Source organism: Acomys minous (genome assembly GCF_964271855.1).
Source record: "Acomys minous genome assembly, chromosome: 18".
Taxonomy (NCBI): domain Eukaryota; kingdom Metazoa; phylum Chordata; class Mammalia; order Rodentia; family Muridae; genus Acomys; species Acomys minous.
In genome coordinates, this window is record NC_140501.1 from 36,948,884 (window position 1) to 36,963,687 (window position 14,804).

Consider the following 14,804-nt stretch of genomic DNA (forward strand, 5'->3'; position numbering starts at 1 on the left):
GGAAACTGTAATTTCCAATTTTTATGTAAAGTCAAGTATGAATCCAACTAGTCAAAAGAATTCACTCGGGATGAATTTGAAGATTAGTTCAGTTTTTCTCTTGATTTTTTTATATAGTTAAATCTGGGTTATGTTAATAGTTTTCCTTATTTGTCTGGAATTAGATAAATAATTTATTAGGAGATCTCAAAATGTATACTGGTGACTTCATATTTTACGTTTTAATCTGTTGTATTTTAGATTATTCATTTCTTTCATTTTCTGGGTAGTTGTGAAACTACCCAGGGTTATTTGTTTTGTTTTTTTAATTTGAGGTTTTTTAAAACAAGAATTCAGCACCCATATTTGTCTTTTAGATCATTTGTTTGCTTCTGAAATTATAAATTTGTCCCTTTTCTCAATGTTTAAGTCATTTACATCATTTTGTCTTATTTTTCCTTCACATTAGTATTCAGAAATCAAAATAAGGTTTGCCACTGTCTAAGGATGATTAAGGCTTTTCGCTGAAAACTCCACAAATGGAAAAATCATTGCTGGGACAACTAAGCGCTTTGAAGTTCTTATTGCATTTTTTTCCTTCATAAATTTCAGCCAAATTACGATTTGTTTGTAAAGAAGTCTCAATGGTAACTGTACCATGCCTATGTATTTGCTTACTCTAGTGGTCACCTGAAAAGCTTGTCTTCTAGAAAGCATGCTAGTGGGTGATTTTTGTTTTCACACCCACCTACTTACTGTAAATCATTTTGAAACCCTTCCAAAATACAAATGTTGGAATTCAAAGTCCACTTATGGTGGCCTTAGGAACTAGGCCTTTCAGAATGTGGTTAAATAACAAACAGCAGGCCTCATGAATGGGTGAGGGCTATTCTAAATATGCCATTGATGTGTTAGTTCTGTCATGCAAGGAAAAAGTGGGAAGACAGCTACTTATAAGCCCAGTAAAACAGAGGAAGTGTGGATTCTTTTGTCTTGACTCCCTTTATGTAAATCTGCCAAAACCAAAATAATTTCTGTAGTCTAACCAATCAATGGCATCATATGACAGCAGCCCAGGTTGGTGCACTGTCCTCCCTAGCTATTTTTTTTCTATTACTTATGTTTTTAATATCTATACTAGTGAGAATTCCAATGATATTTCATTTAATACACAGTACAGATAGATTTTACAATAGACTATGAAAACTATGAAACATTATTTATTATTTGAGAGGACTTGAGAATTATTTTGTAAAGATGGTTACTTGATCTCCATCAAAAAATAGATATATTTCTCTAGAAAAAGAATAAAAGTGTAGAATAGCTGGGTCTTGAGGAAGCCCTATTCCCAGTTTTCTGAGATAGCACCAGATAGATTTCCAAAGTGGCTGTACTAGTTTGCATTCCCACCAGCAATGAAGGAGTGTTCCTCTTTCTGCACATCCTCGCCAGCATGTGGTGTCACTTGAATTTTTGATCTTAGCCATTCTGATGGGTGTAAGATGGAATCTCAGAGTTGTTTTGATTTGCATTTCCCTGATAAGATGCTCTAGCACACAACAAGAAAATTTGCTCAACCATGTTCATAGCAGCCTTATTCATAATAGCCAGAACATGGAAACAGCCTAAGTGTCCATCAGTAGAAGAATGGATAAAGAAACTATGGTACATATACACTATGGAATACTATTCAGCTATTAAAAACAAGGAATTCCCAAAATTTGTGGATAAATGGATTGAGCTAGAAATGATCAAAATGAGTGAGTTAACCCAGAAGCAGAAAGACTCAAATGGTATATACTTATATCTGCATATTAGCCCAAGGGGCATGTCCCACAAAAGCCTTCACTCACCAGGAAACTGAGACAGAGGGGAGGACATTCTATTGGGATGCTAGACGAGAGAAGCATGGGAGAATGGCAAAGTAGAAGGATCCAGAGGGTCCTAGAAACCTACAAGTAGAACATTATGATAGGCAGATTTGGGCCCAGGGCCTCAAACTAAGGCACCAGCCAAGGACAATACACGTGGTAAACTTTAAACCCCTACCCAGATCTAGCCAATGGACAGAACACTCTCCACAGTAGAGTGGAGAGTGGGATATGACTTTCTCACATACTCTGGTGCCTCACCTTTGACCATGTCCTTTGGAGGGGGAGACCTGGTGGCACTCAGAGGAAGGACAGCAGGTTACCAAGAAGAGACTTGATACCCTATGAACATATACAGGGGGAGGTAATCCCCCTCAGGAACAGTCATAGGGGAGGGGAATAAGGGGAAAGTGGGAGGGAGGGAAGAATGGGAGGATATAAAGGATGGGATAACCATTGAGATGTAACAAGAATAAATTATTTAAAAAAGGGGGAAAAAAGAAAGAAAGAAAAACCAAAATAAAAAAAAAAATTAAGTTCAGGGAAAATAACCATGACATTATAAACCCTCTATCACATATGGTTAACATATATAGGTAGAAGCTAAGAGTAAGGGTAAATATGAAAAAATATTATGTCTTGACTTTATTTCAAGAGATTCTGAGTAAAACAGTCTCAGTTCTACATCTTCTAAATGAAGATCAATGAAGTTCCAGAGACTTAGATTCATAATTGTATGTGAAACAACAATGATCTTTACATGTTTTATTTTGAACATTCAACAAAATTTACAAAGATGCTAATGATGTCTTAATTTAATATAAAGCAAATTCACAGTATAACATATAGTGACAGACAATATATATATTATTTTTCCTAAAATACTATTTTGTAGAATTTTATTTTTTTCTTGATCTGTTTTTAATGTTCTCTGTGTAAAAGAAAGCCAAATGTCCTTCTTATATAGTGTAAAGTGAAGGCATTACTTATAAGTTGTCACATTAACAAATGTTTAACATGTTTAAAATACCCTTCTATCTTTATATACTCCCAGTTATTTATAATATTCATTCTCAGGCAGTGACTTGTGGTCAATATGATGCATAATTAGGAATAAGTCCAGTTCTAGAGATTTCCTTACTTGCAAATCCTTTTTCCTGAAAGTTTTCTCTGATTGTCGATGTTGTTTTTATGTATCACAGATGGCAACAATCATAGAAATCAGTACAGCAATCAAAGGGATCAGTTGTAGGATGCAGCTTTGTCAGGGTCACTGGATGCACCACTGACTAAATTGTAACAACATCTGACAGCCAATGTTGACTCTGCTTAGTAATCAGAAGAGATCAAGACAGAGAGTGACCTACAGTTCTAAGAGAAATAAGAGAGTGTTTTTGGATTTTGTTTCAAATATGGCAGAAATTTATTTTCATCAAGAAGTGTATATAGTTATGGGAGGGGAATAAGGGGAAAATGGGAGGGAGAGAAGAATGGGAGGATTCAAGGGATGGGATAACCATTGAGATGTAACAAGAATAAATTAATAAAAATAAATAAATAAGAAAAAAAGAAGATTATATAGTAACTATTCAGACTCTGGAATTTCAAAAACGTAGTGTTCGTAGTATTCCTGATAGTTTCCTGCGGACTGGTTAAGATATTGGATAGGACAAGAATGCTTACAAGAACATCAACAGAGTCAACTAACCTAGGCCCATGGGGCCTTACAGAGAGAGAAGTCCTCAACAAAGAGCATGCATGGACTGGACCTAAAGCCTCTATACATATGCAACTAATGGGCAGTTCGATTTTCATGGGGGTCTTTTAATAAGTCTAGTGGGTGCTGTCTACGACATGGACTCTGCTGCCTGTTTTTGATCACTTCACTCTGACTGGGCTGCGTTCTCTGACCTCAGGAGATGAGGAACTCAGTCCTGATGTGCTGGATGTTTTGGGGTGGCTCCCCTTTTCTGAGGAGAACTGGAGGTGGAATGACATAAGAGGGGTGGGACTGGGAGGAGGAGGGGGAGGGGCTATGTTCAGGATGTAAAGTGAACCTGTAAGTTAAAAGTTAATTTAAACAAAGAGACACCAAATGACAAAATCTGCTGGAAAGGTAAGTACACATTTGGCTCCTTAGTAATTAGTTCATTAAAAAACTACCTATTTTGAAATTTTCGAATAAACCATTTGACTTCAAGTGAATGTAAGTCTCACTATTTTGTTTGTGAAAACTCATCATGGGTACATTTAGAGGAAGTGATGCTATGAATTTCCACGTAGTTTCAGTATTTTTTCAAAATAATTTCAACTTTTTGTTTGTTTGATGCTGATGTTTGAACTTGGGGCATGCTTTGCTAGTCAAGATCTCATATTAATCTACATCTCTGTGCCATGAACTGCAGTTTTGAGGTATTTAACTACTCTTCCTGCTCTTTTCTTTATTTTGTTATCATCTACTATATAACAAAGTTTAGCCTATTTTACAGAGTCACTTCATGTTTCCTTAACAGTGGTCTCACTATGCCATTTTCTGTAGTTAACAATGAATTGCTGATTTGAGAATCCAATGACCCTCAATTAACTGAAGAAATCTATACATGAACTTAATAATTCACATGTAAATCTTCATGAGACTAGTTGAGCCTTACACATAAGCTTATGTGAACCACATGTGTGCAGTGCCTTCTGGAAGCAAGAAAAGAGTATCAACTCTTTTAGTAATAAAGTTCTTGGTGCTTGCAAACTATCATATAGATGCTCAGCTGACTGTAAGTTGTCTGAGAGAGTGCTAAGAGTTCTTATCTACTGAGTTATCTCTGGAGCCTCACAGACTTGAAATTTCAGTACATGCTTGATATCTGTATTTTCCTTTCCATCTGTCATATTACTTATAATACTGTAGAAAGTTAAATTTTCAAGCATTAAACTATCAAAAAGTCCAATTTCATAAACATTCAACAATGCCACATTTTTCTTGGTATTGTGATGCTATATTTAAGTTATAGGTATTTCCTGTGAAAACAATCACAAGTGAGATGAAAAGCCACAGGCTGCATTATGGAAAGCTGGGATCATTGAACTTCAGAGAAACAAGATGTCTCCCTTTGGTGAGTAAAGAAGAGTAAATAGTCTACACTCACAAGAGAGGCTAAGTGAATATTTCCATCTCGTACTACTGTTTTACAGCTGGTAAGCAATTCAAATATAATATAAAATTGTCATTAATTCTGAGAACCAAATATGTAATATTTAGAAAAAAATAATTACTATTATGCCATACCTCTTTTATTACACAATCATAAAATATTATTAAATGGTGTTCCTCAAGGTTATAAACACATTTGAGGTATCTGTGGGTAGTTTATTCTACCCTAAATAACACCTAAACTTTGGGTTTTAAACAGTTGAAAGGAGCAGTTATGCTTTAATTGATCAGTTATCCTCATGGTTCTAGCATCACAGCAGACAAAAACAATAAATAAATGTATTGCAATGAATGGTTTGATAAATTCAGTATTCTGCAAAAGACAGGCTAGTTGATGAGTACATCCAGTATTACTTTAACTGTCTAAACCAAATTCTAAAGTAAAAAAGATAAGAATTTCTTTTTTATACCTTACATTGTTTTCTTTTTTTACTTAAATGATTAGCATCCATTAATTGTACATACCAATGGGGCTTGGTTTGATAGTTCAATAAATGAAAGAGTATGCACTAAGCTTTCTCTCTTAGAGGCCAATATTTCCCTGCAGCACTTCATCGGAGGTTGGGACCTGGTAATATTGTCACTATCCATGATGGCCGGCTGGATGGAGTTGCACTGTTTTTGCTTAAGCAAATGTATTGCTGAGATTTCATGTGTGCTGCTTCCCTGAGGAGATGCTATTCCATAGCAGATATTCTGGTCCTCTGGATTTTTACTATCTTTCTCTCCAATATCTTATAATGTATGCTGAGCCTCAAGCATAAATAGTTGCTAATCAATGTGTCCTAATGACCACATATAACTCTAAATTTACAGAAAATTTTCAGTAATTTCATAATCTGGTATGTTCTAACTGATATTGAGAGAATAATCTTTTCTGTTTTATTATATTTCCTTCTAACACAATGTAAAAATGTGAATTATCTAATATTGTTTTATAATTTATTTTAATCACAGTTTAATTGATTTTTAAAAGTATATATAAAAGCAAAATATGTTTTACTGAGTAACAGCAATTTATTATAGAGAATAAACATTCTTCTATAGTTGCAAACACTGCATCACTTCATAATTTATTTTTGCACTTTCATTTAACATATAAGCAGTTTTTCCATGGGAAAGAGTGAATAGATGAATGAATGTATAAATTAATGAATGAAAAAGCCCCAGAATTTGCCTAGTACCAATCACTCTCAATTTATAGCATAGACAAAAGCTTTGATTAATTATTTACATGAATGGTTTCAATGAGATAGAAAACAGAGTAAGTATATAAATAACAGCAGTTTTAGGTGACTCTGATTTTTTTTTTTAACAAATGATACATCTTAAAAATATGTGATATTTCACATGGAACTTGAAACGTCTAGTGATTTATTTATCCAAACCTATTTGAAGTGATTGTTTTTTGTCTGAATTAAAATTAGAATGAATGTTTGTTGTAAAACTTAGACTACAGAAAAAATAATGACAGTTTGACATTTCAATAAAAGTAAAAGAGTATATAATATAGAAGGAATGTAATTTTTCCATTGTACTGAGAGAAGCAAATTGCTTTTTAAAAATATGAGTAGTTTTAGATTTAAGCTCTTAGCAAGCCTTGTGGCATATCAAGCTTCTCTAGCTGAATTTTTGGCCACAGCTCCACAGATGAGGAACAGAACCATAATGAGTATTACATGCTGTTTTTGTCCTTTGTAATTGCATGATCAAAATTAAAACATAAAGATTTTTCTTTTAAACAGCAGCTACTCCGTATTAGGTGATTTTTCAACCCAGAGACCCCTAATTATCCAACTAATAATCAGCAAATATTGACTGCACTATATTGGAAAAGCACTGCAGATTGGATTTATAAAATACTTTTCAAACATGTATTTAACCACAGCCTAGTCCTTATTTTTTTCTACGGAGATTTTTACAGGCAATATTTTGAAGGTAGAAAAGCATTTACTAGCTAGGGATTAAAATGTTTCTTGGGTACCATTGACTAAGATTCTGCTTTAGGCTATTTCTCTCAGGCCCTTGGCCCTGGCAAGACGGGCAAATGTTGTTGTCTCCGTACTGCCAGGAAGCCCCGCAGTCACCGACGTGACCAGAAGTGGCATGATAAGCAATAAAAGAAAACCCATTTGGGCACAGTCCTGAAGGCTAATGCTTTTGGAGGTGCCTTTCATGCTAAGGGTATTGTGCTGGAAAAAGTAAGGGTTGAAGGCAGGCAGCCAAATTCTTCTATCCGGAAGTGTGTGAGGGTGCAGCTCATCAAGAACTGCAAGATCACAGCGTTTGTGCCCAATGATGGCTGCTTGAACTTCACTGAGGAAAACGATGAAGTTCCGGTTGTTGGATTTGGTCGAAAAGGTCATGCTGTAAGTGATATTCCTGGAGTCCGATTTAAGATTGTTAAAGTAGCCTATGTGCCTCTTTTGGCCTTGTACAAAGGCAAGAAGGAAAGACTAAGATCATAAATTTTGACATTGCAAGCACAGTAATAAACTTTCATATTCTGAAAAAAAGGATCCTACATGTAATTTGGATCAGTTTTTAAGCACACCAATTGGCATTGTCTTATTGCTCCCGAGCTTTGAACAAATACAGCAAGTGACTACTGGGGGAAGAGAAGAACTAGACTGATAAAACTTTCAACTGTTCTTTTCCAGACCACCTTCCTCACTGATGATACTGATGATTAAAAGTTCCTTTTCCAAGAAGTACAGATGTTACACATGCTCAACTTTGGAGCAGATAATGTGTATGTAAATGTGTATTGTACTGCACTGTAAATGTGAATTCATGAAATCCATTACCCAAGGAGAGTACCCATCACAACACCATCCAAGCACTGTAAAATTAAAGAAAATAAAATTTAGTCCATAACCAGTTAATTTTATTTGACCCCTCTATATTTTATTTACCTAATAAAATTTTATATAAAATATGGGTGTGTTTCTCAAAAAAAAATAATATGAGATATAATCTATTTACCATGATAAATTCCATTCTTCTCAACACAAATAACATGCTCATTTGTTGAAATCAATCCACAGAATCACAGACACTGAGATGGATGCATGAATCTCCTTGTGAAGGGGAAATAAATTACATTTTGCAGGTGAGGAGCGAAGCTGGAAAAAACAGGCAGAGGGGGAAAATGGATAAAGAGAAAATGGGGAGATACAAATGAAATTGAGGACATTGGAGGTGTGGAAACAGTGCAACGGAAATGAGAATGACTTTAGAGAGGACTCCTTAGTAAGAAAAGATGCAGAGTCTGATCCGGCCACTTATGTAGCTAGGCAAGGCTTTCAGTGGTGGCATTGCGTTACATGCTTTTGAGTAGTTGCCCAAGGAAATCCCATGGTGATGTCTATAAAACCCAAGCCAAATCTAGGAAAGAATGTCAATTCTGAAAACTTCAGTGTCCCATTTCCAACAACCATGTCCAACACAGAACATAAAGAGGTAAACTTGGACAGCAAGACAGAGTCAGAACCTTCCACCTATAATCTGTCATGTCTGCAAGATGTGCTTGAGCAATGGTACCACAGTTTCATTTAGCTTGAGGACAAACTCCACAAGACTTTGTTCATTCTTTACACTGTCTGGATGCCCATGAACTTGAGGCTGGACAATCCAAAGACCTAGGGTAGAACTAGCCAACCAACCAAACAAACACCCTAATGATATTCTGCTATACATATAGATCAGTCCAGTTGTCATCAGAGAGGCTTCCTCCAGCGGCAGATGAGGTTTGATGCAGAGATCCACAACCAGACATTTATGCAGAATGTCTAAATTAGAGGTAAGAGTTGGGTCCCTCCTCTCAACTAGGGGAATCCTATGGAAGAAAAGGAGGAAAGATTGTAAGAATCAGAGGGGATTAAAAACACCAGGAGAACATAGCCCACCGAATCAACTATGCAGACCTCACATAGACTCAAGCAGCAAGCCAGAGCCTGCATGGGTCTGCCTCAAGTCCTCTGCACACATGTTATGGATGTTAGCTTGGTGGTTTTGTGGGACTCTCTTTTAAAAAATTATTAAGTTTTTTTTATGTAATTTACATTCCAATCCAAGCGTCCCCTCCCTTCTTTTCTCCCAGGCCCTTGTTTTCCCCTCTGCTCCCCACATCTATTCTTCCTCCCTTTCTCCTCAGGAAAGAGAAAGCCTCTTGTGGATCTCAACCAGCCTTAACATAGCAAGTTACAGTAGGACTAGGCTCATCTTCTCCTGTTGAGGCTAGACTAGGCATCCCAGGTGAGGTAAAGGAATCCTGAGGCAGGCAAGAGAGTCTGAGACAGCTCTTGCTCTTACTATTAGGCATCCCACATAAAGATCCAGCTGTACATCTATTCCATATGCTCTGAGGGCCTAGGTCCATCCCATGCACGCTGTCAGGTTGAGGTAATGGATTTTAAAAAGTGTGAGGAACTGTAGCCTAATACTGTCACTCCTTCCTTTCCGGGTAAATAGATTCATCCCTTTATATATTGCATGTAGTGATTCTGTTTTATAGGAGAATAATTTCTCAAAGACATTTTCATCATCGGTGCCCACACTAGCTTGGGCTACAGCTCACAGATCTGGGAACTCGAAGCTCACTGCACAGCCTGTGAGCAGCCCAATGCATTGCACAGGGTCTTTTCCAGGTCTTAGTTGTCCTGAGACTCTTAATAGTGGGATCTGGTGTGTCTCTGAGTCTTTTGCCTGCTCTAGAGCCTCTTTTCCTCCTATTGGGTTACCTTGATAGGAAGAGAGTTGCCATATGTTATTATATTGTGTGTGGTCTTTTAGAGGTCTGCTCTTTTCTGAAGAGGAAACACATGGAAAGTAGATCTGAGGGAGAGGGGATATATACGGCAGTGCTGGGAGGAATGGAGGGGGGCAAAACTGGGATCAGAGTGTATTGTATGAGAGACCAATCTATTTTAAATAAAAATAGTAAACAAACACACAAATAAGTGAAACGAAAAGACTTCTCTTATTCTTGCCTATAGAGCTTTTATTTGCAGTGGAGTGCCATGGCACATGTATCCTATAAACTTGACTGGGAGTGACAGAAGATTAAGATATACAGACAGGAGTAATATAAAGCTAGGATAGTCTGGAATGTGCACTCCTATGTGCATACACCAATGCAACAGCCTAGAAACTATGTGTTTTTTTATTATACACAACATCAACTAGGAATCAAGTTAGTTGAACTTTCCTTTCTTTATTTATTTTATAATAATTATTCACATCACATTCAAATTGTAATCCCCTCTGCTCCTCTCTTCCTGTTTCTACCCTCCCTCTCTCTTAAACCTACTCCCTTCACCTAGACCTCTCCCTGGTGGGAGGGATGCGAGGGGGCTTCTCCAAAACCCTCTGACCTCAGCCTATCAGTTCTCATGGGCTATCCTGCAACCTCTTCCTCTGTGTTCCCACAGGGCTTCTATGCTGTTCTATGTTGGTTCAATCTTAGCACTGGAGTACCTGTCAGAGGCAGGTCCCTGCTCCCTTCCTCACTTGGAGAATGAGCTATCCTTAGGTGATCTTAATAAAAGGTCTCTTTAGGGAACCAGTCTCAGACCAGCATGAATACGCAGTCATCAAGGATGAGAAGGCTGCATAAAGAAGTTTCTGCATGTACTGATTTAGCTGATGGTCAACTGTATGTCAATATTTTGTCTCCATCAGCTGAAGGCCCACCATTACCATCAGTGTGAGCTAACGACATCTCTTCATAGCTATGCTCATGTCAACAATGCCTATCCACAGGGATGTACATTTGATCCTTACAAAGGAAGCCAAGTATAATTAGTCAAAGTGCTGAAAATAAAAGACTGAGCTCTCCTCCTTAAATGAGACACCCATATAAGCCTCTCCTTCTTGATGGGCATTCTGGTAACATCTCAGATGAGGAAGGTATAATATAAGAGCCAGATGATGGTGAAGAGATGTGTAACGTTCTGCAATATGGGCATTGTACAGCTAATGCATTTGTATATACAGAACCACTGTGGTTTCCTGCAGGCAATATGCACAAGGTAAATCCCAGTTTGAAGATGGTCAGATGAGATCACCAGATCTCACCTGAACCTTTACTGAGTAACTCTTACTGGGAAAAATATCAACAAATTTTGCCACCATTAGGATTTCCATGCTCGAGAGGATAGGTCACACTCCTAAAATTATGGGTAGGGCAACTCTAACTAGATTTAATGGATTAGGAAAAATAAATTAAAGGACATGAAGTTGGCAATGGGACATGTTCAAAGGCATGAGGCACTTAAAGCAGAACTCAGGGTTTTCATAGAAATGTTCCATCATAAACACATATTCCCACAAATAAAAAAAATAAAAATAGTGATTTACCTATTTCATGGAATTTTCCAAGGAAAGGTCTGTCTTACTAAGTTGTATTTCTAAATGCGCATCTAAATATGTCATTCTAAAAGAAACATAAATTCTTCCTCTCCCTTGTGTCTTCATTATACTTGCCTTTTCTATAAAAACCAGGGTTATATATGTGCTGTGGCTATTCTAAGGACCTCTAAAAGTGAGAGGGGTGCGTGTGAGTGTGTGTGTGTGTGTGTGTGTGTGTGTGTGTGTGTGTGTGTGTGTGTGTGTTTCTGAAAAGGAGACAAAGGAAAGGGAGTATTAATTTAAATCCATCTCCCATGAACCCATAAGATAGGAACTATTCTTCTCCATTATTTCCATAGGGAAGCAAGAGCAAATAGAGATCGTGTGAAAATTATCAAGATTGCATAGCAAGAAAATAGCCAAACTAGATTTTAACGTGGACTTCTGAGCACAAATGATGCGTCAGCAATCTGTTTTGTTGTGACTGCTGTAGCACAATATGTACAAAAGATGAGCGAATTTGGATTGATGGACAGCATGGGCTCTGTCAAGGAATCCACGCTTATAAAACAATGCTGAAGCGTGAGTCTTTGCGAAGGACAAGTAACAAGGTTTTGAAGGTTGGCGTGAACTCAGCCTGGCATGTGTTCATCTTAAGCAAGCACTGCAGCATTCCTTGTGCTAGTAGCAAGTTGGAGCATTCCTACATTTTTCATTAGCTGTGTCAATACTACTTTATCTATAATCACTGCCCAGAGGATATGCAATAGAATGGGCCACATGGAGTGATGGCCATAGGTAGAGCTGGCGGGTGGCTTTTCTGCACAGCTGGCATAGACTCTGCTTGTCTCAGCTGGAAGTAGCCTTTCCACTACTTAAGTGAATTCTGTGTGTATATTTGCACTCTACTTTTTCCAGCAGAGTTTTCATCATCTCGATTTTGGTTCCTCTAATATAATGGAATACAAGCCCTTTCTCTGTAGATTCTGTTGCAATTAGTTACCTTTGTCTAACACTAACACAAATAAAAGATTTGCCAGTAGGAGATACCTAGGAGTCTCACATTATATTCATGCCCTAAACTTTACTCTTAGACACACACACACAAACACACACACTCACTCACACACATACACACACACACACTTTAAACTTCTGAAAATAAAAATCAACTGAAATGTGCTAGATTAAACACTCCTTTTCTTACCATATTTTTCACACTGTAAGATGCACCTGATCATAAGATGCATCCAGCTATTAGAGGAGTAAAACAGGAAAAACAGCAGCCGGACCCTAAGGTGCACACTAATTTTTCTCCTACTTTTGGTGCGGGGGTGGGGTGGATGGGGAAGTGGTTCTTATGTCACAAAAATATGGCATTTCTTGTTACTTATATTTAAAGTACCTTTATAATACATTCAATTGGAGTTGCTTCTATAATCTCTTTTGCTCAATTCTGCCGCACCCTATTCAGATACTTATGTGTAAATCAATGGCATACTTGCAAATGCAAATATGATACTTAAGTTACATCTGTCTATTTTGATACATAATAAATATGAACAATATTACACAATTTTGGTAAACAAATCAATATAATAAACACACAAACTTATACATAGACATAATATTATCTATCTTAGAAGACACTATATGGTAATATTAATATATTATACTATTGATTATTTAAAAAATTTGATGTTTACAAAACTTACATTTTAAATGTTAAACTCTGAACAATCAATCTGTATTATTCATTACTATGTGACTTAACATATTATTATGTAATATTTTTTAGCATCTCACTTACAATGTTGGAAGAACATATTAAATATTTTGAATTGTTCCATGGAAAAATAAATTATATTTTGGTTGTTGTGAGTAAAAATTATTTCATAAAATTATTGAGCATTAATTTAAACATGTAATATTCAATAAGTGTTTAGTAAAATCACTTTGAAATTTTATCAATGAATGATAATTTTATATTAAAATATATACTTTAAAATTTATAAGTATGTGCAGAGTAAAATTTTTGGCAATCACTTCATAAATTTGGTCAATTTGACTATGTTAACTTGTAAAAACTAATTCCTATTTAAAAGTTTTTATGAGAATATTCTCTAGAATTGTGATTAGTATTGATTATTTTGTCAAATAGTGAAATAAAGACCAAAATAAAAATTACCACAATCATCAAGTTGATGCAAGGAAATGACATTACAATAGAATAACTTGAGGGTGAAGTAATGAAAAGAGTTCTCAGCAATATTAGAATATTGAAATATATGAAGATAAATTAGTTAAATGGTATGAGAATAGTGGAAAGTAGGGCAATCATACAGATATTTTTTAATGAAATTACTACCTATAGTACTAATGTATGTTAATATAGCAAACAGAATGCAGCTTTATAAATATACGTAAACAAAGAAAACAAAGAAATAAACTGACATATGTTTTGAAACAGACACTTCTTATTTTAATAACATAGTACCGAATACTATACAGTACAATTCTTTCAGGTGGACTATGTGCCCAAATTATGACTCCAGCCACAGCTATATATTATCCTGCAGTCTATAGCAAGAAAACAGATCTCCAAATTCAGGCTTTTGAGTGAATACAACCATCTTACAAATTAAGATCTTGGTGATATGATTTTTGTAATTGTGACTGTTAGTATTTGTCATTCTATATAGTATTTGGTTAAGTTTGGAAAGAATATATTTTATTCAAAATATAAATTTCGAGGCCCAGTGGGGGTCTGCTCAAACTACTGTACCAACCAAGGACAATGCATGCAGTAAACCTAGAACTCCTATTCAGATCTAGCCAATGGACAGCACTTTCTCAACAGTTGTGTGGAGAGCAGGGACTGACTCTGACATGAACTCTATTTAACCACTTTCTCTTGGTGGGGAGACCTGGAGGCAGTCAGAGGAAGGGTAAGTAGGCAACCAAGACGAGACCTGATAGGCTGTGATCATATGGTGTGGGAGAAGGCCCCCTTCTGTCACAGGCTTAGGGAGGGGTATAGTGCGAAAGAGGGAGGTAGGGGGTAATGGGAAGATATAAGTGAGAGGGTAACAATTGACATGTAATGTAAATAAGTTAGTTAAATAAAATTAATTTCTTAATTTGACATAAATGCCTACATTGAAAACCTTTTACTATGGAAACATGGATTTCATTGTTTTTTGTAGTTATACTAACTTTATATTTGCTCAGATAACTCTCTAACTGAAATATTAGCTGAAGAATATTCTTCAACAATGAAAATTCTTTTGATTTTCCCAAATTCCAAATTATCTCCCATGTAAAGGTACTATAAACTCAATGGACACTGACAATCATGTGGCAAAACTTCTCATTCTGCCCCTGGATTTCCGTGA

General features: G+C 36.3%; 1 pseudogene across 1 annotated transcript; it reads left to right on the forward strand.

Moving 5' to 3' along the window:
* The first annotated feature begins 3,945 nt into the window (after positions 1-3,945).
* Positions 3,946-7,574, forward strand: LOC311589591 (small ribosomal subunit protein uS12-like; annotated as a pseudogene). Its single transcript has 2 exons — positions 3,946-3,966; positions 7,080-7,574. The product of its transcript is annotated as a small ribosomal subunit protein uS12-like (transcript).
* The last annotated feature ends 7,230 nt before the right edge of the window (positions 7,575-14,804 follow it).